Source organism: Paramisgurnus dabryanus, chromosome 3, assembly GCF_030506205.2.
Source record: "Paramisgurnus dabryanus chromosome 3, PD_genome_1.1, whole genome shotgun sequence".
Taxonomy (NCBI): domain Eukaryota; kingdom Metazoa; phylum Chordata; class Actinopteri; order Cypriniformes; family Cobitidae; genus Paramisgurnus; species Paramisgurnus dabryanus.
The window spans coordinates 37,547,470-37,573,665 of NC_133339.1; the positions used below are offsets into that span (position 1 = coordinate 37,547,470).

General features: G+C 38.2%; 1 protein-coding gene across 1 annotated transcript in view; it reads left to right on the forward strand.

Moving 5' to 3' along the window:
- The window catches only part of pde4a (phosphodiesterase 4A, cAMP-specific), a 78,415-nt gene that overhangs the window by 1,410 nt on the left and 50,809 nt on the right, over nucleotides 1–26,196 (forward strand). The gene's annotated exons all lie outside the window — the stretch shown is intronic.

Sequence of the window (26,196 nt, forward strand, 5' to 3'; positions counted from 1 at the left end):
TTTATCTGTGACCAGGTGAGGTGACCCATCCCACCACAACCGGTAGTCATGAGCCAGGCATGTGCGCAAAAGTAATAGTTTAAAAATGGTTTTAATGCATAACTTAAAAGATTGTTGTGTCCTTTTTGGAGAGCCCAAAACCACTGGTTGTGGATCCATCAGCTTTATGTGTTTAAAATGGTGGACTCTAATTATGTGGGAATATAACATTAATTTAAGATCATGGCATATGCTCTTTCGCTCTTGGCGCTTGGAGACACCATATGCGCATGCCAAAGGAAATTTGCATGATCTAGTCAGTCGTTTCTCTTGCACAATTGAGCCCATTTCATTAAGTTTAAGACAACACATTATTACAATATCCTCCAAATCCTCTTTCTCTATCCCAACTTATTCCAGCATCTTGGGCCACAAACTGGGGACACCCATAGATGTCCAGTAATTAAAAAAATGTGATCCTGCCTGTGAAAACCCAGCTAAAGTGTTTGTTTGTTTTACCGTTTACTACATAAAGTAATCCTATATAATATAAAGAATATGCTGTGATTTTTTTACTATGGACTGAGTAAGGCCATATCAAATATTGAAATAAATGTGAAGTCCAATTTTGATTCCCCAAATCTGGATTTCACATACAGTGTCTTAAATATGGAACGTAAATTTGAATAATCTGACTGTTTTATTTAATACAAAGTCTCAAAAATGTCAGCATAGTCAGTGTGAGCTGCACAAAGAATAGAAACACAAACTGTATTCCTATAGGGCTTTGAATTACACTTACTGTGTAGCACTGATATGAATAATCTACTTGAATTAGTTTATACCGAAACGCACATTTGTCAGCATGACATTCATGTCGTTTTTGTGGGTTTGTACAATTCGGTGCGCACAGAATACACTGCTTTTACCCTCAAGGATGAGTGTGGGTGTTGCTTGCCGTTCGTTTGTAGATGTGCACACAGACTCTGATGTCAGGGCTGAAAGAGGCGAAATGTGCTGTTACACAGAGTAGCACCTCAGCAAACCGAATAATAATTACTGTAATAAACCGGGTGAGGGCCACGAGTCCCCGGGAGAGGTCGATAGCAGAGTCCCAGTTTTCTTCCTGTCAAGCTTTGCCTGGGTCACAGACGGCCCACGCTGCAGGCTCCCGGGAGTGAAGCCAGCTCAACCTGAATGTATTGTAACTCCTGATTTGTATTCCAGTCCCCAGGACACGCTCGCAGGCAGTCCAAGAATTAGTGCAGCGGCACTGACTTGAACTGTCCTGCATCTGTCATCACAGTGGGAGAGAGGGCTGCCTAAGTTCGTGTCTTCTACGTGAGATGTCACGATCTGTCAATGTCTTTTTAGTCTCGCTCCTTGCGCTAATGATTTGAAAACATCCTAGCATTTTGTGTGTGTGTGAGTGTATGTGTCATCAGCAGAACCAAGGTATAGCTCTTCCAAACTGTCAGAAAATATGTACCCTAGCTTTCACCGGGGCTGTACCCTTGAAAAGCTACAGCTTTGCAACCAAAGATTTCATTTTAGCACCTCAAAGGTGCCAAAAAGAGCTTATTATTGCCTCAAAGAAATATATTAGTTGTTCATCTTGTACTGTAAATGTATTCTAATATGTCATGTATGAATGTTTACGTCTGATGCATGGTGCCGGTGTGTCTGTGCATAGTGCATTGCCTCAAGCTTTAGTAAAAGATGAGTATGATAATAAACAGTTTGCATGTATTACATTACAGAGCTGTGTGGGTAGGTTTTCGTCGCAGGGGCGACATTTTATTTCCATTCATTTTGTTTATTAAGGCATGGTCCTGTCTCTGCCATGACAGCCGTTTAATGGGCATAATGTAAGCATGGGTTACTTGCCCCCTCTGTGCACTTAGTGAGCTTAAGTAATATACTGTTTGAGTCCTCCATGTCATCTGTTCCTCTGGGCCTGGGGCATCAACTTCTTACACAGCTGTATGTCTAATGCCACATTTATGCCTTATGTTTTACCATGTGTGTCTCTTAATACCTAGCTAATGTCATTGGTCACCACTACAGAAAGCAATTTTTAATACTGAGTTCTTTTTGAGGTGATCTGATCCTCTGGTTTTTGTACCCAGCTAACAGTTTAATGTTATAATGTTCCCATTAAGTTACAAAAATGTTATTTCTGAATGTGTTTAGTTTTTAGGAGGTTGTATTAACGTTTTTCTGTGGTTGTAAGAAAGATTTTCAAAACGTTAGTAGGACGTCGAATTCTCGTTTTATAAAAACGTTGTATTAACGTTCTTGCTAGGCTATAATAACGTTTTTGAAAACTTTATTATAATGTTAAACTCTCCTTATATGAACGCTGTATTAACGTTTTTGCTATAGGAACGTTTCTCAAAACATTAGTATAATGTTCAACTCTCTCATTATATTAACGTTGTATTAACGTTTTTCTGTGGTTGTAAGGGAGCATGCACAGCAAAGCTTTTACGTCTGCGGCCGGGGTATGTTTTCAATTGTTTCCTATGGAAGCTTGCCGTTTAAAAAAAAAGCCAACAGCTAACGGTTTTGTTTTTTGCACTGAAAGCTGGCGCTGAGAGTCGAGAGTTGAAAATATTCAGCCTTGGGTGAAAAGCTCAGCTTGTCAATGTCAGTTCTCACATGGCCGTCCAATCACAGTGGAGGAGGGGCGGGACAAATATCACAACAACCAAGCGGCGCATCATACAACAACTGATAAAAAAGCAGAAGTATCAAAGTGCTTAGTTGAAGAAAGCTGGCGCTCAGCTGAAAAAAACAGCTGGCGCTCGGGTCCTCCAGGCGTTTTCAGCTGCGTTTAAAAGCTTTGGTGTGCACAACCCCTAAGAACGTATCTCAAACGTTATTATAATGTTCTGTCTCATTATATAAACATTGTATTATTATATGTTCTTGCTAGGTTATAATAACGTTTCTCAAAACATTATTATATACTATTTAACTCTCTCATTAAATGAACGCTGTATTAACGTTTTTTTTGTGCTTAAGAACGTTTTTCAAAACATTATTATAATGTTCAACTCTCTCATTATATAAACGTTGTATTAACGTTCTTGCTAGGTTATTATAACGTTTTTCCAAATGTTATAATGTTCAACTCTCTCATTATATAAACGTTGTATTAAAGTTCTAGCGAGGTTATAATAACGTTTATAAAACATTATTATAATGTTCAACTCTTTCATTATATGAACGTTGTATTAACGTTCTTGCTAGGTTATAATAACATTTTCAAAGTGTTATTATAATGTTAAACGCTCTCATTATATGAACGTTGTATTAACGTTCTTGCTAGGTTATAATAATGTTTATAAAACGTAATTATAATGTTCAACTCTTTCATTATATGAACGTTGTATTAACGTTCTTGCTAGGTTATAATAACATTTTCAAAGTGTTATTATAATGTTAAACGCTCTCATTATATGAACGTAGTATTAACGTTCTTGCTAGGTTATAATAATGTTTATAAAACGTAATTATAATGTTCAACGCTTTCATTATATCAACGTTGTATTAACGTTCTTGCTAGGTTATAATAACATTTTCAAAGTGTTATTATAATGTTAAACGCTCTCATTATATGAACGTAGTATTAATGTTCTTGCTAGGTTATAATAATGTTTATAAAACGTAATTATAATGTTCAACGCTTTCTTTATATCAACGTTGTATTAATGTTCTTGCTAGGTTATAATAACATTTTCAAAGTGTTAATATAATGTTAAACGCTCTCATTATATGAACGTTGTATTAACGTTATTGCTAGGTTATAATAATGTTTATAAAACGTAATTATAATGTTCAACTCTTTCATTGTATGAACGTTGTATTAATGTTCTTGCTAGGTTATAATAAAGTTTTTTAAAGTGTTATAATAGTAAACTCTCTCACTATACGTATGTTGTATTAACGTTCTTGCTAGGTTATAATAACGGATTAATGTTCTTGCGAGGTTATAATAACGTTTTTCCAAATGTTATAATGTTTAACTCTCTCATTATATAAATGTTGTATTAAAATTCTAGCAAGGTTATAATAACTTTTATAAAAGATTATTATAATGTTCAACTCTTTCATTATATGAACGTTGTATTAACGTTCTTGCTAGGTTATAATAACATTTTCAAAGTGTTATTATAATGTTAAACGCTCTCATTATATGAACGTTGTATTAACGTTCTTGCTAGGTTATAATAATATTTATAAAACGTAATTATAATGTTCAACTCTTTCATTATATGAACGTTGTATTAACGTTCTTGCTAGGTTATAATAACATTTTCAAAGTGTTATTATAATGTTAAACGCTCTCATTATATGAACGTTGTATTAACGTTCTTGCTAGGTTATAATAATGTTTATAAAACGTAATTATAATGTTCAACTCTTTCATTATATGAACGTTGTATTAACGTTCTTGCTAGGTTATAATAACATTTTCAAAGTGTTATTATAATGTTAAACGCTCTCATTATATGAACGTAGTATTAACGTTCTTGCTAGGTTATAATAATGTTTATAAAACGTAATTATAATGTTCAACTCTTTCATTGTATGAACGTTGTATTAATGTTCTTGCTAGGTTATAATACATTTTTTTAAAGTGTTATAATGGTAAACTCTCTCACTATACGTATGTTTTATTAACATTCTTGCTAGGTTATAATAACGGATTAATGTTCTTGCAAGGTTATAATAACGTTTATAAAATGTTATTATAATGTTCAACTCTTTCATTATATGAACGTTGTATTAACGTTCTTGCTTGGTCATAATAACATTTTCATAGTATTATTATAATGTTAAACGCTCTCATTATATGAACGTTGTATTAACGTTCTTGCTAGGTTATAATAAAGTTTTTTAAAGTGTTATAATGTTAAACTCTCTCACTATACGCATGTTGCATTAACATTCTTGCTAGGTTATAATAACGTTTTTTCAACACGTTATTACAATCTTTATCTCTCTCATTATATAAATGTTGTATTAACGTTCTTGCTAGGTTATAATAAAGTTTTTCAAAACATTATAATGTTTAATTCTCTCATTATATAAATGTTGTATTAACGTCCTTGCTAGGTTATTATAAAGTTTTTCCAAAAAATTATAATGTGCAGTTCTCTCATTATATAAACGTTGTATAAACGTTCTTGCTAGGTTAAAATAAGTTTTTTCAAAACTATTATAATATTTAACTCTTTCATTATATAAGCATATATAAACGGTCTTGCTAGGTTATAATAACGTTTTCAAAACAATATAATATTCAGTTATAATGCTCATTATATAAACTTTGTATTAACATTTTTGCTAGGTTAAAATAACGTTTTTCAACGGTTATTATAATGTTTAACTCTCTCATTATATAATCATGGTATGAACGTTCTTGCTAGGTTATAATAACGTTTATAAAACAGTGTTAATATTTGAAGTTTTTAACGTTATTTGAAGTTTTTCAAAACATTATTATAATGTTTAACTCTCATTATATAAATGTTGTATGAACATTTTTATTTGTTTAAAAGAATGTTATTTAAAATGTTCTGAGAACGTTCCCTGTTAGCTGGGTGGGAGCTGTCATATCAAAGTAAAAGTATTAAGTATGGTAGAAAGTTAATCTGCCCTCATTTCAATCTCCAGAGCTGATGTGAGCAAGCAAATTATATATATATATATATATATATACACTTTTATATCCCACTCTGTGTCCCAGTCAGAGGAAACATGATGACAGATTTATTTGAAACACCGGAACCCGTTTGTTTCTAATGATTGATCGTTCAGTTTAACTTAAATGTTCATTTCTGTTAGTGTCAGTATTTTTTATCTACGCCACCGTGTAATCACATCCTTCTGTTTACTTCTTCCCAGCTGTAGCTTGCTTTTTTGTTTTGAGGCTTTTTAACCGTAACTCCCACTGAAATATCGAACTTAGTCTGTCACTTGTTCCCAATACTCACCAGCTCTGTTTTCAGTCATTAAATCTCGATAGGAATTTTGGGCAGTGCAATTTCTCAGATAAAAAAAGGCGCTCGGAGGCTTTTATTTCACATCTTCTGCAGCTTTACCTGCATGTTTGTGTGTGTGTTGGTAGGTGGCATTATCCAATGCCCCACACCCCAGTGCATTCTGGGAAGCTACCAGAGAGTAGAGTATGACCGACACTGAACGAAGAACAGGCAGTTCTGTTGCTATGGTTACATTTTGTGGTTGTGTAAAATAGATACATTCCACCCAAAAAGGCAAAAGGAAGTTTGTTTCCCTAATGGGTACTGTGTTGTTTTAATACGCTGAGGAAAACGCTTTATTGCACTAAATGTGTTATGGATTTACACATTCAATAAGCCGCCACCTTTGAGAACCCAAAAGTGATATGTCAGAGATTTCCCTCAAGTCACATTGCTCTTAGTTGTTGTTTATTAATATTTATTTTTGGCAGCGCTCATACCTTTCCTTGCATCTTACCGTTATGCTGTTTCAGCTATACTTGAATGTATAGACGTAAACTATACAATGTCTGTTAAAAAGCTGATGTGAAGTGCTCAGCTTTGAATTATATACATACGTTATTAAAACCTTCCCTGTGGGTTACAGGTAAACGTCCGCATCCGAATCTTACAGTTTATCCCACAGCATCTGCCTTTTTATTATTTTTCAGGACTGTTGTATGTCAGTGTTGAAAAATCAATCTTTGCTCCCGTCTGATGCTTACCATTTATTTGCCTCCGCTCTTGATTCCCTGTATTTTTATACTTCAAAGCACTCGACACGCACCGCATCATGTGTTTTTTTCAGATTCTTTTTGAAAATGTCATCTTTGTTGCCCCGACAATCCCTCGCTTGAGTATCTGTTGTATTGTCTGATGTCTCTGGCCCCTCCTTTCTTTTTTGACAGATGAGAATACCTTTGGCTCTGAGGACACATGTGTATTCGCCGGCATTGCATTTCCCTTTTTTACCCCCCCCACCCTACATCACGCAGTCCGTACGACTCTTTGTGTGTGGTAATTACTGACTTCGATCTAAGCCGTCTGCTCTACGCTTTTCTCTCTATCCTCCTTATCAGCTTATTTGTCTGAGTTTCCCTTTTCTTTTCCCTGCTTGCCTTTTTAGGCCCCCCATTGTGCGTCTCTCTTCTCCGGGGCCCGTATGCCACTTACGTTGTCTCTGGCAGACTTGCTCACGCTCACCGCTGAGTTAATCACACTGCCGGGTTATCTTTAAATCTATCATTTCTTCCCACTCTCGTGCATGTCCGCAGAGATCATCAGCGTACGGGCAGACTCGTCTCACCCCTTTCCCCAGTGGCTGAATGAAGTGCCCGCCATTAGACTTTCTGCCGTCATTTATTACTTTTCCCGGTCCCCGCGGGTACAGCCCTGTAAATGATACTGCTCCCTTTTCAAAAAGTCTTTCCATTCGCACCGCCATCCATCAGTTTCCCGTGATCCTTTCAGCTCACGCGCTCTAAAAGATACCTGCGGTTTTCCCTGCTTCATCTCTAATGTGTCTGTAATTAGTATGGCTATCTGAAATCTACAAAATCATTAGCAAGTTAAAGCCTGTGAATATGTTGTAAAAGGATTATTCGGTGCTTGCAGTGTGAGGTCCTCTCCAACTGACCCGGCACAGATCTAGCTGTGAAAAAACACCTGGAGAACAAAATATAATACTTGGAGAAAGCTATTAGTTAGCATTCCCTTTCATCTTAATGCAAGCTGCTCAGATGGTGCACGACCTCCAAACCTCCTTACGTTACAGTAACCCAGTAGTTTCTTACTTTTCGTTTATTCATTCAGGAGTTGCAAACAGTTTTTAATATTCTTCTTATTCCAAACCTGCTGTTATGCTGGGATTGGATGGTACAAGCTTGGTGTGTTGACCTGTAGTGACCAAAAATGAAATTTGCAAATGTTAAAAAAACTAGATAGATAAAGATGTAGTGCGCACATTGCTGACATTTCAACACGAAATCGATAGCGTGAAAAGGAACGAATCAGGAAACCAGTTGCGATGCTTACTGCTGATGCATTAAAATGCATTTAAGCTACAATATTACCCATGCAGCTTCGTGGATAATGTTGGCCCTCAGGTTTGGGCACGGGACATCACGGTTAATGACATCTGTTAAACTGCACCACGCTCACCCTGTTTTGACCTTCATAAAGCCGGGAGGATTGAGAAATCAGGGTTTGCGCAGTACACAGCAGCCACTGTAACAGATATGATTAAGGGATTGAATTGAAGCATTATTTAGGTCTGAAGCAAATGTACCAGTTGCTAATAGAGTCCTGAACACAGCTCCATACGTTTAAAAATATACTGCATATTTGTAAATGCTAATTGACTTTATAAGTAGAATTGATACTGAGAGATATGAAAGTGCACCTAGAGTATTCCATTGCTAAAAATGTTGTGTATTTGGTATAATACAATGTGTTTGCGTGGTTTATGGTTAAAAAGTCACATTATTTTCTACATACTGTATATTTTTGTAGCTCCAGATTTAACTTTCTTTCTGAAACACATGGATTTGAAAAGCTCTGTGTCTCTGATTGGCCAGCTAATCTGTACGTTGTGATTGGCCTGAATACTCTGACGTCAGCAGGAAATGTGACGCTCCTTACCATGTTTGAAAGATTCGGTCACATGCAATGCTAACAGGAGTTAACTTACAGGCTGTGAATCAAAGTGGGAGGAATTATGATAATGTCGGTGTTGTCTACATCACCAATCACAGGAAGTAAACTGTTGCCTACAATCTGTGTGTTTGTTGTAGTCCAAGAAAAGAGATTTACGTTGAAGACGATAAATCACGCCATCGTTTACTTTGGGGTTTGTACCTTTGCATATCGTTAACATGTACTAATACACACTTACACACCAAAGGAAATGTAAAAACGCGAATCGCACAACAGGTGCTCTTTAACTCTTTCCCTGCCATTGACGAGATATCTTGTCAATCTGCAATACCGCTATTATCCACCAGGTGGCGCTCTTTCGCAACTTATAAAACCCGGAAGTATTGGCCTAGGGCAAACAGCTGTATGTCCGTGTATGTTTTAAAGATCGCTCTGCATTTCATCTCTATCAAAAGTCCTTCACAAAAATGGAATTATCTCAGCTTTTTGCTCAAAATTTGGTGTTTTTGATGAAACCTACACATATTTGAGAGGTGATAAAAACCAAATACATGAAGATAGGATGAAACAGATTTTTTGTTTGAAAGCAGAGGGTCTGTTCTTTTATTTCATATATAGTATGTTTATATATTTAAAAAGGAGCATTTTCTGGAAGGCATTAAACTTTTGTGAAAATCATGAAAAATGCAGGCGGCGAAAGAGTTAATATACAAGGAGCTCACATGCAAAAGCCGCTAAACCCCCAATGCCTTTTTAGGCCCCCCATTGTGCGTCTCTTTTCTCCGGGACCCGTATGCCACTTACGTTGTCTCTGATGGACTTGCGAACGCTCACCGCTGAGTTAATAACACTGCCGGCATATCTTTAAATCTATCATTTCTTCCCACTCTCGTGCATGTCCGCAGAGTCTGTCTAAAATGAGATAAATGATATTAACCCAATGCTCTCAGCACGTATTATACGTTTATCAAATACCTTTGAGTCACGTAAATGTTTCAGCAAAGTTAAAAATTGGCCGTAGTAGATTTAAATGTTTTATTTACTGGCAACAGTTTGTTCAAAGTTAAATGAACATTAAACATTAACAAGTCTTTGTCTTTACAGAATAAAACCATAAAATAACAACCTCATTCAAAGCATTCAGGGAACCAGAAATCCTTATGAACCTTTTTCTGTTTTTCCCTTCAGATATTGCTTCCCTGAATGCTTTGAATGAGGCTGTTATTTTAGTAGTTTTTTTTCTGTAAAGACAAAGACTTATTAATGTTTAATGTTCATTTATCTTTGAACAAACTTTTGCCAGTAAATAACATACATTTAAATGTACAGCTGGGAGTAATACTGTAATTTCTATATAAATATTTAACAATGTAGACACACTAGGGATAGATGATGAAATAAACTTGGTAGCACTTCAGAATAGGTTTGTATTTTGGTAAATGCATAAGCTTACATTAACTAACAATAAGCATTATACACTCACTTAAAGGATTATTAGGAACACCATACTAATACTGTGTTTGACCCCCTTTCGCCTTCATAACTGCCTTAATTCTATGTGGCATTGATTTAACAAGGTGCTGAAAGCATTCTTTAGAAATGTTGGCCCATATTGATAGCATAGCATCTTGCAGTTGATGGAGATTTGTGGGATGCACATCCAGGGCACGAAGCTCCCATTCCACCACATCCCAAAGATGCTCTATTGGGTTGAGATCTGGTGACTGTGGGGCCATTTTAGTACAGTGAACTCATTGTCATGTTCAAGAAACCAATTTGAAATGATTTGAGCTTTGTGACATGGTGCATTATCCTGCTGGAAGTAGCCATCAGAGGATGGGTACATGGTGGTCATAAAGGGATGGACATCGTCAAAAACAATGCTCAGGTAGGCCGTGGCATTTAAACGATGCCCAATTGGCACCATTACACCACCACCACCAGCCTGCACAGTGGTGACAAGGCATGATGGATCCATGTTCTCATTCTGTTTACGCCAAATTCTGACTCTACCATCTGAATGTCTCAACAGAAATCGAGACTCATCAGACCAGGGAACATTTTTCCAGTCTTTAACTGTCCAATTTTGATGAGCTCGTGCAAATTTTTGCCTCTTCTTTTCTATTTGTAGTGGAGATGAGGTACCTGATGGGGTCTTCTGCTGTTGTAGCCCATCCCCTCAAGGTTGTGCGTGTTGTGGCTTCACAAATGCTTTGCTGCATACCTCGGTTGTAACGAGTGGTTATTTCAGTCAAAGTTGCTCTTCTATCAGCTTGAATCAGTCGGCCCATTCTCCTCTGACATCTGGCATCAACAAGGCATTTTCGCCCACAGGACTGCCGCATACTGGATGTTTTTCCCATTTCACACCATTCTTTGTAAACCCTAGAAATGGTTGTGCGTGAAAATCCCAGTAACTGAGCAGATTGTAAAATACTCAGACGGGCCGGCTGGCACCAACCACAATGCAACGCTCTAAATTGCTTAAATCAACTTTCTTTCCCATTCTGACATTCAGTTTGGAGAGTTAGGAGATTGTCTTGACAAGGACCACACCCCTAAATGCATTGAAGCAACTGCCATGTGATTGGTTGATTAGATAATTGCATTAATGAAAAATTTAACAGGTGTTCTTAATAATCCTTTAGGTGAGTGTAGTTTTGCAGCATTTATAAATCTTGGTTAATGTTAGCTAATGCCAATACAATTGTTCATTTTGCATTAAATAATGTTAACAGTGACATTTTGGTTTAAAATCCTGTAGAAATGTTGTTAATTGTTTGTTTATGTGTTAGCTTATGCATTAACTAACGTTAACAATTACGATCTTATTTTAAAATATGACAGATAAATCTCTTACAGTATATCAGAATATGACTGTTTAAAATCACATTTCTGTTTTACATCATCATATTATTTATGTTGGGAACTCCATAATAAGCCATAATACTTCACTTTATCTTCCTTTTACTATTTTAGATACAAACCAAGATATGAGATGATAATCACAGTAAGATGATAAGGATAAGAATTACAGTGCAAAAATAGATGCTGTGAATTATGTAACACTTAATGAAAAACAAGACTTAAAATAGTAATGCATTATAAATCTGACTGGATTATGCACATCTGTGACCATGCATCCATTTCTATATAAATTCTTTATGAATGCACTACGTCGTCTTATCACCAAAAATAACAAACACACCGTGTTTAAATCGGATACAAGTAACACTTAACAGCCTTCAGTACAATAAACGAAGCTATTATAAATAGAAGCCCTATAGGTATAATATTACATCTTATCTGACAGTATATATTTATCGATCCTGAATCTACAGAGGTGTTTTAATTCCCGTGCTGGTTGTCTGAAACAGGTCAGTTATCACGGTACTTTTCATCTGCTGTGTAACGTTGGCACAGCAGTGCTCCTCAAGGAGCCTGCCGGATCTGTGCGGAGGTGTGAGGAGTCCTGAATTCAGCCTGTTATCAGACAGACAACCCGAATCAACCTGTTCCACAGTGGCAGACTTCAGTCCCATTCGCACATTTTGATGATAAGCTATGTAGTGACATCCATCAAGGGATCTTGGACCCTCTCTCCGAGTCTGTAAGCATGTCTGAATGTGTGTGCGTGTGCGGGTTTGAGATGCAGTTTTGAGAGAGAAAGGCACACTTGTGTCACCAAGATGTCAGGTGCACAGATCATCTCACACAGAAACACACATCTGCATGTAGGCACTCTCATTCACATGCACCCGCATAATAACACGGGAGACATCACAAAGACAGTTGTCAGAGCGATAGAGGGGGGGGGGGGATTGGGTTAATGTACACGTAGGTTGGATGGCAGAAAGCACACAGGGAGAGTCTAGTTCAGACCGGGGACAGCAAACAAATCAAAGCCGAGCTGAGTGCATTTGCACACCTGGGGGTTTGAGATTGGTTGACACGGGGAGATATGAAAAGAGTCCCAGAGTTCAATATGTATGAATTCGCTCTCTTTTGTTTAAGGCAGGTCTTCCTGATGTCCTAGCTGATATACTGTGTGTTCGCACAAGGGACTTGTATCCCCTAGATCAGTGGGTCTCAAACTAAATCTATTGCGGTCTCATAAGGAAAAGAATAGCATTGGCTGTTAAATAAAAAACATGATTACATATTGCAATATTAAATATATATACATTACATTAAATGTTTTAACACCGTGTCTATGTTGTTATGCAATGCAATAAAAGACGCATTATAACACATTATAATCATTGATGCTGTCCACACTGGATGCAGTGCAACATACAGATATTAAATTAATTAAAATTGATTATTTCAATTCATGTCACTTGCATTCGATAGAGATACTGTTTACTTCGCAGCCTCCTTGTTTCAGCAGCCAATCACGTGTGAGATGGCTTGAAACTGGAAAACATTTGTGTTGTCATTTCCCCGATTCAACAGACAAGTCTAAAACAAAAATGTCACAAATGAAATGTCTCAACTGAAAATATCTTGCACATACAAATCTTAAAATACTCCAGTGGCATTGATTTGTCTCAAGATACACACCAGTAACGTCTTTTTCTAAGGCATGTTTATAAAAGATGCTTAAAGGGGACAGAGAATGAAAAAACATTTTTACCTTGTCTTTGTTGAATAATGGTAGTCTACCCGCTTTCCTGAACATACAAAAAGTGCTAGACATGCTAAACATCTCAGTCTCATAGAAATTCCTCTTTTAGAAATGTCAGCCAGAAAACAGCCCAATCTGAAAAACTGATGCTTATGACATCACAGGCATCTAACTGCCCCTCCACTTTAAAATAATTGGCTACATTTTTTGAGTGGCAGCAAAGTCAGCCAATCAGTAATGAGATTGCAAGTTAAGCCAGTAGGGGGAGCCAAATAGGTGCTAAACCACTTGTTTAAAATCACCCACCCTAATAGAGCTATCTGAGAGAGGTTTTTAGGAAGCTTCTAAGGCATTACAGACCTAAACAAAATATGTTTTGTCTACACGTCACATCACAGAACAAGGATAAATTACCCGTTCAATCATTCTATGTCACCTTTAAACATCTGGCTTTAGCTAAGCCTTGTCATTGAAACACAGCCAAAATGTATGCATTTCTGAAATCAAATATGAGTGGAGATGGGTGGTATTCACCAACATTCATATCTCGCTAATTTGTTGATAAAACAGCAATATACGATAACCATATCTGTATATTTTAATAAATGGAATGAATGAGAAGCTCAGATGCAAACGCCGCTAAATGCCACCTTCATAAAAAATAAAATAATGATCACCCAATGCTCTCTTCACATATTATATATTCAGCAAATACCTTTGCTTCAATTCTGCTTAAAGGGATAGTTCAGCCAAAAATGATATTAAACCCATGATTTACTCACCCCCAAGCTGTCCGAGTTGCATATGTCCATCGTTTTTCAGACAAACACATTTTCGGATATTTTAGAAAATGTTTTAGATCTTTCAGATGATTCAATGTAATGTTACGGGGTCCACCCATAGTCCACAACCTTCAAGTCCAAAAAAGTGCGTCCATCCTTCACAAATTAAATCCAAACGGCTCCAGGATGATAAACAAAGGTCTTCTGAAGGTAATCCGTGCGGTGTTGTTGTAGAAATATCCATATTTAAAACTGTATTAACAAAAATAAATACCTTCTGGTAGCGCCGCCATCTTAGTCGCGTCCGCATTCAGGAGAGAGTATTAGCGTAGTGTACGCACTTTTCTTAGTGACGTATGACAAATTCGGAGGGCGGGGGCACAGAGCAGCAGCAGAGTAGCCTCCGTAGACTGCGTAAGCTCTCATCCTGAATGCGGACGCGACTAAGATGGCGATGCTACCGGAAGGTATTTATTTACGTTAATAAAGTTTTAAGTATGGATATTTCTACAACAACACCGCACGGATTACCTGCTTTGTTGGCAAAATCCACTAAATGCCACGTCGATTTTTCAGCAAGTACTAAAAGTGGATGAAAGATTAATTTGATGAACGACGGCATGCGGATCGACCGTGGATCAATTTTCCCCCTGTGGGTACTTGGACCTGAATACAACCCGAATGTTGCAATGACATGGATCACAACGCCCCCTGGGTGTGTGGTGCAGTTTTTTCAATTTTACATTCTGACTTTCATCATTTGCAATGTTTTGGGTTGCATTTTGATTTAGTGATGTTTTGTCCAAAGAAGAAGGTTTTGCAGAAAAAAAAAAAAAAAAAATCGTTAAATACCAATGAAATGACTAAAGTGACATTTGTGAAAATAAGGCATTTCAATGACTAATAACACTTTCATTGCCATTTAAGTGAAATTACTGAACTAAAACATAAGAGCCTGATAAAAAATGCTTATTTACAAGAAAAAATGCCAGACACACTCCTCTTTTATAGTGTATGATAAAAATAAAATTCAAAGACTGTCTGAAAATCGACAGCGATACAACACGTGAGCTTCTTAGGTCTGAACGCAGGGTTATATCAGATACAGATATAGATGATATTGTCTCTTCCCATATCCCACTGGGAAAAATGCAGATATATTACCAAAATTCGATATATCGCCCAGCCCTAATCATGAGTAAAGAAAATATAATGAATGTTACATTGAGTTACATCAAGACCCAAGTGAGTTCTTGAAGACATCTCACATCATCCAGATAAACCAAACTTTTCAGTGCATGAGAAATTGATATTAGCAAACAATTATATAAATATCACAACATGGACTAGAAATGAATTTTATCTGCTGTTATTAAGCTGATGCAAACACAACCTATCCGTCTAAATTTGATTCGGTTTCTGCTATGACAGCAATCAATTGAAAGTATCTGAAAATACCATACTGTAAGAGTTCTTCCATCAAACCAGAGCAAATCAATATTATTCTTTACATTAAAAGATAAGCTACCTTTTTTTGATAGTTATATCCTGCAGTACTCTAAACATGTAATACGGTCATCAAAAAAACTTGCACAGACTGGCTTCAGCCCACTGGATAATTATGAGAAAGTGGCAATCCTGCTCACCGGGGAAGGACAGATGGCTGCACGATCAGCAGAATATGCCTCTGACTGCATGTCGTACTGAAGCGTGATCCAAGACGTTGCTTTCATTTTTGCTAACCTGCAACGAATTAGCTGGCAAATGCATGTGTCCAGTTCATAATACAAACCATTAGTCATTTAGACAACATTATATAGCAAATCACCTCATAAGTGAGTATAATTAATGCTTGTTCATGAATTTATTATGCAGAGTTTTCATACTTCTTGGCGCCGCACGTCATTCTCCGAAGGTCTCGTGCACCTTAGTAAATGAATTTTCTTTGTACGTTTGAGACAAAAAAATACAGGGGAAATACATTGGCCTGCTCAGCTGGAGTTTACTGTGGTCTGGTCGTGTGTGAACTGGACTGGAAACGCCTGTTTCTGAGTCACTCGCATTACATAACCAGAGCAAAACCAACATTACTTTCTGAAATAGTATAGATTCGGGGTGGTACCAGAGATTTCAAGCACGGCTTTTAGCTGCAGTCAAAACATTGCTGCAGTGTTGTGTTTCTTTGAAAAACCACAGAGAAGAAATCATGACTAACTTAGAAGGTCACTGCATTATTAATGCTGGATCACGGTTTCTATTGACATGTCCAACTTATCTGCTCAGTACATCACAGGGCTGTGTTACAGTAATGGGCACTGTTTTGGTCCCTCAAGAGTGTTACTCATACTCGTCTACTGACTTAAGTAACCGGGTTCCCATATGCATATAATTTATGCAAACTTTAAGATATGACATGCAAAAATGTTGGATGAAAATGTCAAGAATAGAAAAAACCTCCATGCTCGCTTGATTCATTTTTTATTTGATAAAAGACGTGCATGTTTGCCCTTATGCATTTGGCAGATGCATTTATCCAAAGTGCATTACAAGGTATACATTTACCAACGAAGTGACATGAATTTATATAACAGTTAGTTCCAGACCTTCATCCTGATTGGTCAGTAGTTGTGACCAATTCTGTGTATCATTGCGAAACACCCATAGACTGTAAAAATATGGACGTAGTGTCCATGACGTCACCCATTGGTTAGTAGGCGGTGCCTGCTGTCGCCATCTTGACCGCGCATCACTGGCAGATAACCGAAAATGGGTAAAGAGGCGGGATGTGGGTGAAGCTTAGGTGGCTGGTTGCTGAAACCACACCCGGCTAGCTTGACTCTAGTGACAGCATTGGCAGTTCACCCGTCACTCACGTGGCCACGCCCTTAATTATGCAGAACTTTAAGACTTAAAGAGTAACTAAACCCCTGGTCAGAGCCTGACTCCACCCACTGCAATATTTGAAAAATGCAAGAAAAGTGGGCAGATCCCAACGGAGATAGAGGGGACGAACTAAGTGTGTGGTGAGATCGTAACAAGGGCGTGGTGATCTTGAACCTGCTTACGTCACGAGTCATTTCTTGGACCCAACATCCAATAGGAAAATTCAACTGCAGTAGCCACCGTTCAACCTGAAGAGGGCAGCACTCAGACGTTTTTACACCATATATTGTAGTATTGAAACACTTTATATCCAAATGTCAAAAAACTTACTAAAATCAACGAACAGCACTAATAAAGCATCATTCTTACAGATCATTAACTAAAAAAAGTTGGTTTAGGGTTTAGTTACTCTTTAATATAATTTAAACAAATGAGTTACAAAAAAATCGCCCATCTCACAGTTGTCATGAAGGGCAAAATTAGCTATACAGACCAAAAACACTTTTTGTACCAGGCTATAAACATATTTATTTCTACTGTAAAGTTGGGCATTTTAACATAGGGGTCTATGGGAATTGACATCCCTTTTGGAGCCAGTCGATGAATTGCAGTTTAAGTCACTTCTGTATTGGCTGCATCAGAAAGATCAGAAGGTTTCCCCTCGGCAGCACCCGATACACAAAAAAGATAATCAGGCTGATTTTGGGCCAATCTTCCGCCTTACAACAATCCTAGGTAAAGTCCCTATCGTCTTCGTGGTTCAACTGATTATCTCATCAGATTATCAGATCAGTGGTGCATGGTTTGTTAAGAGTGTGTGAATCTGCTCGGAAGCATGTTGAAGCCGCTCCTATCACAAATGAGAAATCCTGTTGTGTGGGGGGAACCTCGACAGTTCTTCATTCATACCATTAGGTGTGCATGTACTCAAATTAAATATATACCACGCCTCCCTCTGTAGAAGGCGGATCTCATGGTCTGCTCCTCTAATAAGCCGACTAACAGTTTCTAAGCCCATAAACCTGAGTGTGTTGGCATCATGTCCTGCGCATTTAAAGTGCCTTGCTACTGGGGACCTTTCATCATTCTTTCTAATGTTACACTTATGTTCACAAATTCTGGTTTTTAATTGACGTTTAGTTTTACCCAAATGCAATAACCCACATGGGCATGTCAATAAATATACCACAAAGGAAGTTAGACAAGTGATTTTGCCTTTCACTCTGAACGTCCTGTTTGGATGCGTAAACGTTTTTTCAGTGAGCATGTAATTGCATGCCACACAATTAAAGCACTTAAAGTTACCGTCTGGGATTTTGAAAGAAAGACGCGACGGACTTGGCGCAGGCAAATACGATCGCACCAGACGATTTCTCAAATTAGATGCCCTTTTATAACAAATTCGCGGAGGGTCTTGGAAAGCATGACCGATTGTAGGGTCACTGCTTAAAACATGCCAGTGTCGTTGAACAATATCTTTTAATGAATGAGATATGTACGGTGGCCCATTCAGGCAAGTACCACAACATTTGAAAAGCAAATGTAAGCTCACAACAAAACGAAATAAAGCCACAACAAAATGAAATAAAGCCACAACACAACGAAATAAAGCCACAACACAACGGAAACAAGCCACAACGAAAATGCTCTCGACCACTAGGGGGCGCTTTCAACATAAAAATGCATCACGTCGACGATATTAGGAAGGTCGCGCTCGACTAGTGTTGTTGTTTTGATTGCTGTCTGTCTGTCCGTCTAAAGTTTTATATGCATAACGTATTTAAATAATCTTGATGGAGAAAGAAAAATAGGTAATGGGATAAACTTAAAGTGTGCTGAACAGGGACAAACGGAATGTCAACAGTAAACAACATTATATGGACAAATGAGCATTGATTCAAATGAGTGGATTTATCCTCACACAATCTCGTTTTGGAATAAGTTCTACATGAATTCAAATGCTGGAAATTCCAGCATTTCCGTTGTGTCCTTCTATCTATTATATTATATTATTGCATTCTTCTGTTATTATTTTTACAAGATTTAAATACTTTATGCAACATTAGACAGTCAGCTAGCAAAACAACACCACTTGGAGAGCTCGACCTGACCCATTTTTACGCCGAAAGCACCCCCTAGTGGGCGGGAGCATTTCTGTTGTGGCTTGTTTCCGTTGTGTTGTGGCTTTATTTCGTTGTGTTCTGACTTTATTTCGTTGTGTTGTGACTTTATTTCGTTGTGTTGCGGCTTTATTTCGTTTTGTTGCGGCTTTATTTCGTTTTGTTGTGGCTTTATTTAATTTTGTTGTGACTTTATTTCGTTTTGTTGTGGCTTTATTTCGTTTTGTTGTGAGCTTACATTTGCTTTTCAAATGTTGCAGTACTTGCCTGAATGAGCCACCGTATGTGTCCATAAGTTGACACAAACGTAATTGGAGTGTCTGTATTTGCCTTATGCACTCTATCAGTCATTGTGTTTGTGCGTTCGATGTTGCGTACCCAATGTTGCGTGGCCTGTTAGACTAATAATTAAAATAAGAAATAATTTGTATTGCGTATAGTGTCGCACGCGGCTATCCGCGTGTAGCCGCGGGGAGTATACTTGGAAAGCTGCGCGGACGCGGAAAAAGGTATACCCCGGCCTTTAACTCTTTCACCGCCAGCGTTTTTAAAAAAAGTTGCCAGCCAGCGCCAGCGCTTTTCATGATTTTCACCAAAGTTTAATGCCTTCCAGAAAATGTTCTTCTTTAAATATATAAACATACAATATACCAAATGAAAGAACAGACCCTCTGCTTTCAAAAAAAAAAAAAAAAACGTTTCATCCTACCTTTAGTGGTTCTTTTGCAATCAGCTTTTGAATATGGGTAGGTTTTTGCAAAAACACCATATTTTGAGCAAAAAGGAGAGATAATTCCATTTTTGTGACGGACTTTTCATAGAGATCCCATTCAGAGTGATCTTTAAAACAGACACGGACATGCAGCAGCTTGCCATAGGGCAATACTTCCGGTTTTAAAAAGTTGCGGAAGGGCGCCACCTGGTGGATAATAGCGGTATTGCGGAAAGACGGAAAATCTCGTCATTGGCGGGGAAGCGTTTTCTCTTAATTGACGAGATATCTCGTCAATGGCGGGGAAAGAGTTAATGTCATGTTTTATGCCCGTCATGTGTGTTTACTGTGAAGTCACGTTTGACCATGAGAGACATTGCGAGATTTCCAATGACATTGACCACATAGCGGCAACCCAGCTAACAAACGATGTACTAGTTACGTAATTTATTGGTCATTTTTGGTAATTTCATGACTTACCAGCTGGCACCATAAGTGTTACCATTAGAGTACCAAATCACTACGTCCACAGTATGGTCTCCTAACGTCGCTAGATAACCAAGTACGTTCCAGGGAAACAAAAAACAGCACACGCCTCCCGCCTTCAGCTAAACTCAATCAGAGCGCGCGACTGTGCATGCACAGCACGGCATCTGACAGGAACGGTTGTTTCTCTGAACTGAGACCCAAACACAAAACTTTTAATCTATTACATTGTCACGACGTGACCACAACAGGCAGATTACGTTGTGAAGTTACGTTGAGGCGTTACATTTAGGTATTGCACTTTTTTGGTCGCTACGACATAAGTTTGGTCATCATATTACGTCGACGTTACGTAACAGTGGTCACACACTATAGGAACAAAACTGATAAATCGTAGATTTTTTTCATCATGTTTGTGGTCTCTCACATTTTGAAAAAAGAAAACCCTTGTGTGTGGCCCTCGCTTCAGCAATGTAAACATGTGTAACATTCTGTTAGTGTTCATCATCGGTCAGGGACTATTTTTTTAGTGGAAGGATGATATTACTCCATGAAGGGTGCGTTGATACATATTTTATGCTATTTATTGTTTAGTAGCTGTTATATAAGGCACTTGAGGCTAATGCTGTATCGTAAATAAGTCACGGATGAAAAGGTAACAACGCCCTTTAGCCATGATTTATTCCACAATACAACAGGACAGCCTCTTGAACCTTATTGTTTACGTCAGTTATATTATACCATATAAATTCATAGACAGACATGATTCTGAAGTCATGTGATGGCATTATTAATAAATAAATGAATTAATTCAATGATGAACGATGTAGCAATTAATGATTCCTTTCACAAGAGCTAGCGCCAGTCAATAAAAATGATTGACGACTATTACCTCCCTGTCATGATGTCGCGCCCAGACATAAGGCATCTGTCATGTCTGCGCTCTCTAAACTGCGAGTGATTTATTGCACTGAACACAGTGGCTCCAATTTCCATTAAAATTTTGTCTCAATATTCTGACAATGTTGTTTACCTAAAATACAGCTTCATTCATCATTTGTTTTAACCATAATCTGCATCTTTTACATCAAAATCAAGGCCATATCAGAGATGCAGCTTAGCTTTGTCCAAAACCTAAATAGTGATGGGATTGAAGTCTCACTGCTCATGGCATTTAAAAGGCCTGATATTCTTCATGTGCCTTAGGGCCACCATCCATGCCGGGGCTGAATTTATTATCCTTATATCCAAGATCTTATTTTCTTGGAGTTGTGGATATGCTCTTGGGCTTGAAGAGGCAGGCAGGAAGAGATTTCACCAGCAGTGCTGTGATTCGCTCTTCTGTGACCGGCAGCGGGGGTCTGGACATCTGCAAATGAGCAGGAATTAAAATATCCTGTGATGTAGGGAACGGGCTAAGAGCCAATGAGAACTCCACATTGAGCACAGCGAGACCTTGTTTCTCCCTCTTAAATTCAGATTATCGCAGTCGGCTCTTTCGCTCGCCCCACTTTTCCGGCTTCTCCCATCTCTTTTGCACTTGTTTGCGTGTCTGTTTTGGTGTGTGTGTGTGTGTGAGAGAGAGAGAGAGAGAGAGAGAGAGAGAGAGTCAAACCTTGTACAATCCTGTGACTTCTGGACACTTATCTCAGCTGTTGAGTTGTGAATCTTATGTTTTCCATGAAGGGAAGCGTGCAACATGAAATGTCACACGAATGTGAATTAATGGACCTCCGCCGAATGTGATGTTGACACACACAGCCCTGTGCTTGGCCACGCCTCCTCTACTTCTGCTGCTGAGATGCTTATAACCCTTGACAGATTAGGGTACTTGTCGTCGTCTATGTTTAAATCCTGTTGTTGTAATGGGAGGCGACGCAGGAGTCTGGGCATTTTGTTGAGAGAGACAGGTGGACTGAGGACAGGAAAGGGACAGGCAGAGAGCACAGAGAGAAAAAAGTGGGTGAGGATGAGAGATGGGAGGAGAGGTTGGGCAGATGAGAGAAAGCACAGATGATGCCGATGATGACCGCTGTCATGACAGATTCACGGCTGTCTTCCATTTGGCCGAATCAAATCCGAGGTCAGCCCCAGCTGTGATTGGCCCGTGTCATATCACCCATCAGGCCACAGCAACGTGACCTCGTGGGTCCAACCCGCCTCTTTGTAAGAGCTATATATAGGATAGGAGGCCTTAGGCTTAATTTATAATGAGATTAACCAGCCCTGGGATCTAGCATGAATCAAGCATCACTTCTGTATTTTGTTTTGAAAAAAAAAAGAGTTTGGATGGATAAGCATGCAAACCAAGTCAGAGTCCCTTTAAGGCAAAGTCAGTTCATGTTGGTAAGCCATATTGGTAATGCCTCCAGGAAGCTATTTCACGTCGTGCAAGTAAAGCTTCTATCTACTTGAATAGGGAAAGATCAACTGTTGGCCAAGATTGTAGTCTAATAACACAAAATTGTGTTTCTTAAGCTCGCTCGCCTGCATCACACACACACACACCAAATATATTATTCAGGTTGATCCATCTAGCATGCATGCTTTAGGGCTGCCATAGTGAATGTTATGATTTTAAATTTATTCATGTTTATGCATTTGGCACACTGTTATAATGTTGGATTGTGTTTACCCATAGTTGGGTAAATATGGGCCAGAGTCAACCGTTGGGTTAGAAATTAAACCAATGAAACAACATAGCAATTGTTTTTGTCAAATATTTACCCAACCATGCGTTAAAACAACCCAAAATGTTACTTCTATCCAAAGTGAATTAAACTTATACATTTTATTGGTATGTGTACAACCAGTGGACCTACAGGCACACCTATAGTAATATACACAAGTGCTTTATCTCTATCTCGTATGGTGCATTCACACCAGACGCGAATTACGTGTTAAGCGCGAGTGATTTACACGTTAAGTCAATGCAAAGACGCGAATTGAGCGTTTCGGGCATTTGACACGCATAACGTGTGAATTGAAAAATCTGAACATTAGTGGATATTCGTGCCACGTGAACCATTCAGGAGCTTGCTCTAGCAGTAACGTGATTACAATGTAGGAAGCGGAGGTAGAAATACGAAACAACAATGGAGGACAAAATCATCATTGCTGTATGTAAACACACTCGGAGCTGTACGACATATCTTCGTACTTTTATAGAAACAGGAATAAAAAGGATCTTGCTTGAAAAAAGTGAGTGAGGAGTCAGACAATCTGCTAAGTTGTAAAAAATGCTCTTTATCAATTTGAGATTCAATGATCTGCGTGAATAAATTACATAGAAAGGCAATGCAAAGACTCGAATAGGCGCAAACTCATGTGGTACGATGCGATGCGTTATTCGCCTCAAATGCTTCTTAGTGCAAGTTGAAAATATATAACTTAAGTGAAAAATTCACATGACAAAAAGTTAAATCTCAGGAGTAATCTAGAGCATGGAATGCGATAGGTGTGTACGCAGCATGATAATGTCCTTGGCCACAGGCATATCACACCCATCCATGCCCTTTATATGGCTTTTGTACCAAAATGTCACCGTTTACAGAGATGAAAAGTCATATGATTGTGTCTGCTATCTCACAGTAAATCCTCTTGGGTGTGGCATCCCTTTCTTATCAGGCCGAAGCACTTAACACCAGAGTGTCATAAAACTGCTCCAGTAACCTGTGTTTTACTATAATAGCCGCCATTATCTTGTCACACTGCGCCTGTCACTTTATTCTGTAGTCCATATACTCTCACCAAGTTTCAGCATCCAACCTATATTTGCAGATTCTTCTCATGACATGTATTCAAGAGCTACGAGCACGTGTCAGCTACATAATTGTGAGTACAGTATGTGCCAGGGAGTGTTTGCATGTGTCTGGGGATGGAGTGGGAGACGACCAGTCTGTTCGGCCATACTGCTGGTCGACAGCCCATACGTGCTCTCTGCCATACGGAGTAAAAGCCTCGTAAAGTATGCGTGCAGCTCATATGGGCGCTCTCTGTTTGTGACTTACAGGCTTTTTAGACCCTTAGCTGCTATGGGTGATATGAATAATTTCATATTATATATGACCCAGTCTGTGAAAATGCAGATGAAGTTATTTTGAGTGTTTTCTATAAAATCATCATACATAATGTAAACATCATTATGTGAAAATATAACATTGATATCTTTAATATTGACTGAGTAAGGTCATGTCAAAGATTGAAATCAATGAACCTTTGACAGACATGGTCACATATCATGTAGAACCTGACGGATAAAGGATTTTGAAGGCCGATACGATACAAATGTTTGTTGGTTTTAAAATCCGATATATCGGCCGATATTTTTTTTATTTCAGAAACGCGCAACAAAACAGATTTCCCTAACATTAGTTATTTGTAGTTGTTTATGAGTTTTGACTAAAATAATATGATAATGCATTGTTATTAAAGCAATGTATGTCTCGTGACCAACTTACCATGAACTCACTTAACCGTTGTTCTCTCTGCCCGACTCTGGCTGGATCAGCAGGTTGCAGCATGTGTGACGCGTTATACACGACTGTTGCCAACAGGGAGGTTGTAGAGTGCCCTCTGGTGGACAAACTATACAACGGCAACACTCATGCATGGTTGAAGGCTGTTTTGTCCGTTTTTTTTATAAATATTAATTTATCGGCAATTATGAATGCAGATACCGATAGTTTGGAAAATGCCTAATATCGGGCGATAATATCTGCCGGCCGATATATCGGTCAGGCTCTAATACCATGATTTACAGTAGTTATTTTTCCTGGAAATCCTACATTTCCCACGCCCCCAAATGCGAAGAGCCAATCACAGTGCGCATAGCTAACCCAATACAATCGGACATTCTCTGCTTACACGTCCATTGAAATGCATTGCAGTTAATCAGTTTTCATTTATTTTTATATGTTTTTTCTTGTCATTTTAAGTTATAAATGGTCAAACTGTGAATTGGGTACATGCAACTCCGACACGTATCCTGAGAGGCTGGGCAACATTGTGTATTTTTAACCCTTTCCCAAGCCACATTTCAACCGAGATAGCGTTAAGTGTCTTCTCTGGATTAAGTTATGCGGTACCACAACAACAACTAAACGTGGATAAATTAAACAAGGATGTCTACATCTGTTCTAAGCTAAGTCGACAACGTATTTAAATGTTATCTTAAACATCTCACGTAACGTTAGCCTAACATTAGAAAACGTTAACGTTAGCTTCTAGCTGCGTTGTACATCATGTCACTTAGCTTCATTAACGTATCTGTAAATAACCGAGATAGAAAATGTTATTTGTAATAGCAATGTTGTGCTGAATGTTACATGTAAATACTGTAGCACCAAACTAACAGAGAGGTACCCCTGGTAATGATGGTAAAAAGGGTTGTCCTGGAAATGTATACAACTTAGACCTGTACATATTTAATTTGATCATGATGGCAACAAGATGCGGTTTACCTGTGAAACTTTTCATCGACCTTCTCAACCATAAAATTATTAATATAACCCTCCAATGCTTAGTTAAGCCCCTTTTGGTGACTTCGACATGATATATAGTCTTTCTGTCTCCAAAAATCATCCATTGCCTCCTGTGAAATGCTTCCTACTGTGACAGCTGCCATAGCGCCTATCACCGAACGTTGATTGTTTGTCCGAGTGAGTGGAGGGGGCGTGGCTTAGCCATAGGTCAATTGTTCCATTTTTACCATCCAGTGCATTAAGTACTTAGGTAGTTTTGATTATTTTTTCTTTTCATTTAGACCTTAATAGATTCAAACCACAAGAACATATGAATAAGTCTGGCATCAGTGCACAAACAGCTTGGCATTATGCAACAGTCACAAACAAAGACTCAAAACAAGTAAAGCAATATTATAAAATGAATAGTTCTGACTCTAATGTGATTCCACATTCGA